This window comes from Notothenia coriiceps, unplaced genomic scaffold (genome assembly GCF_000735185.1).
Source record: "Notothenia coriiceps isolate Sejong01 unplaced genomic scaffold, NC01 NC01_scaffold00034059, whole genome shotgun sequence".
NCBI classification, from domain to species: Eukaryota; Metazoa; Chordata; class Actinopteri; order Perciformes; family Nototheniidae; genus Notothenia; species Notothenia coriiceps.
The window spans coordinates 1-2,833 of NW_011366760.1; the positions used below are offsets into that span (position 1 = coordinate 1).

At 35.7% G+C, this 2,833-nt stretch overlaps 1 long non-coding RNA gene across 1 annotated transcript; it reads left to right on the top strand.

The window, feature by feature from the left end:
• The first annotated feature begins 862 nt into the window (after positions 1–862).
• Positions 863–2,030, top strand: LOC104961939 (uncharacterized). Its single transcript, XR_800156.1, has 3 exons — positions 863–1,509; positions 1,743–1,827; positions 1,907–2,030. It is a non-coding gene; the product is annotated as an uncharacterized lncRNA (long non-coding RNA).
• Positions 2,031–2,833: the final 803 nt, after the last annotated feature.

Genomic DNA, 2,833 nt, shown 5'->3' on the forward strand with positions numbered 1-2,833 from the left:
TATAATGTATGATGTCCTTTATTGTTTTATGTTTCATGTGGAACCTATATGCTGCAGGTCTCCCTTGAAAAAGAGATCTATGATCTCAATGGGACCAATCTGGTGAAATAAAGGTTTGAAATGAAAGAGAACAATTAAAAAGTTAAAATAATAATGTAATGACTAAACTGAACAAAAAGAAGAAGGGAGGGAGAGGCAAAAAGAAAACAAGAGGGAGGGAAGAAATATAAAAAGATGCAAAAAGAAAAGGGTGTGATCTGTTTGGAATTCCTAGCAAGTTTTTCTGTTCATGCATCCGCAGCACATACACAAACATGATCTGAGGAACGTTGAATATATAATTAATATTATTATTATTTATTTTTTTCATATACATACTTGTTGCCAAGTTCGAAAGCAGGAACCTACAGTATGTTGTTGGAAAGTGTGTGTCTTAATGCTAAGGTTATTTCAGTAGAAACACGGCTGTGGAACTTTCCTCGGATGTCATTTCCTGGCTATATTGAAGGGTTGGACATCATGTATTCAAGTCAGGGAAACAATCTCAATGTCCACTTTAACAGAAGAATTATATGTTTTGCTAATTTAATTCTGGCTTAATAAACTTTCAAATGGATTTCATATCAGGCCATATAAAAAGGCCAATATTTGAAGGATATTCATTTATAAATTAAAATGTAAAAATAATTCTGAGACCTGAGCAATTATTGTCCTACTCCACAAGGGTTATTTCACAGGGAAACATGTTTCAAAGTTAAAGCCTTATTTTGTAATGCTTTTGTGTCTTCTCCTTGACACACCTTTGAATACTTGCAATGTATCCTTTTCAAAACAGCACAAGCAGACTTGTTTTTCTGCCTCCTTAGGTAAGGTGTTCCAGGCATGTTCAGCCGGGAGGAGACCAAGGGGCAGCAGGACCAGGTGGAGGGATAAAATCTCAACGCTGGCCTAGGAGCACCGTGGAATCCCCGTGGAGCTGGTTTATGTAGCCGGGGAAAGGGAAGTCGTCTGCGACCTGACCCTGAATACGCTTGTTGGATGGATGGATCTACATTTTCAAAACTGGCTAACCTCTATTTGCCAATAAAGATGGAAAATTCGAAACTCTATAAAAAGAGTCTTCAAGGTGGGACTGCCTTGCAAACTACTTCTCCAACAAAAACACGACTTGAAATATATCTCAATGAAACAAAATAATAATAAAAAACTGGGGTATATACTGTAGGACATTAATGGAAGACACGGAGGAAACCAAACTGGTTTAGCATGGTAAAGCACAGATGACTCTTCTTCCTGTAAGTGTGTGACACAAACAATATGTCATATCACTATGTCTTCCTGGATCTGTTTAAACCATCACCGATACTTATCTGCTATTGTTCAGCTTTCAAAGACTGTCATGTAAGAATGTGTGTGTGTGTGTGTATAAGCATATATAAATGCCAGTCTTCTAGTGTCATCTCACACTTTGCTCAGGACTCAAGCTGTTTCAGGAGATCTACTTTGCAGGTGAGCATCTGTGCAGTGGTTGAAAATGGACTTTCAAATCAAAGGTATTAGCATCTTACTGTGTTGACGGGTAGAGTTCATTTAAATTCCAATGCCTTTATTATAATTCAAACTGGCTTTAGTTCATGTACAGATTGTTGCTTCTTAAAGAAGAATGTCCGACTGTTTTTTTGTCTAAATAAATGTTGACGGATATTTGATCATTATGGTATTTTGATGAATTCTTTCATCAGATTTCAGTGTTGTTCTGGACTCATTCACCCACCAGAATGTTTTCCCTCCTGTTCCTTGCGGTGCTCTGGGCCAGCTGCATGACAGGTAAGATTTAAAGATTTAAATAAGATATTTGTATATGCATATGGCTTCCTCTCACATAATACATATTTTACTTCTCCAGCTCCCTTGCCTCAGTACTCCTTCTCCCCCGCTGTTGGTAATGGTGGAGGCACGGCATTCGCCACAGAAAATGAAAATGGACCAATCACAGGGATCAGACTCTGGGAAAATAGCAACAGTTACATCACTGGGTCAGTCTGTCCTCCTTCTTTAACACAAATGTGAATAATAAATGCCATATTGCATGTGCAATATATGGGGGATCCTATCATTTTATGGGTCGTAACTATTGAATCGATTTTTCTTGTTTAAGAAATATTAGCAGGAGGTGATGAAATGTAATAAAGTATATTTACTTAAATTCTGTTCAAATTTAAGGTACCTTGACTTTAATTAAGTATTTTCTTCATGTGCACATTATAATATTCCACTACATTTCAAAGTGAAATATTGTCCTTTTTACTTTACATTTATTTCATAGCTTTATTAACTAGTTACTGTATGGATTCAGATTTTAAGACACAAAACGAATACAGAACTTTTGAAATAATATGTATTGATGTAGATTAAACTATCCAAGGTTATATTTAGGTACACCTAAAAAAATGAAGAGGTTGACAAAAAAGATTTTGGCCAGTTATTTTTGCTTTTTGTTTGTCCTTTTGTGTACAAACATTTCACAGTTCCAGCTTTTCAAATGTTGAGATCTGCTGCATTTCTTTATGAATACTTACATTTATTTTTAACATATTTAAAAATAAATCTGCATTTACTACTTTTTACTCCTTATACTTGAAATACATTTTCCTCATACTTTCATACTTTTTGTAGAGCGTAGTATTATTGCTTTTATTTAGGTAACCACCACTGTTAGCATGTATAGTTGCAGTAACCTTTTCTGCATTAAGGGGAGGGTCCATGGAAAGTTTAATGTACTATGGAAATGCAAAAGTAAACCATAGGGTTCACCCCCATTGATCTGCTTTCT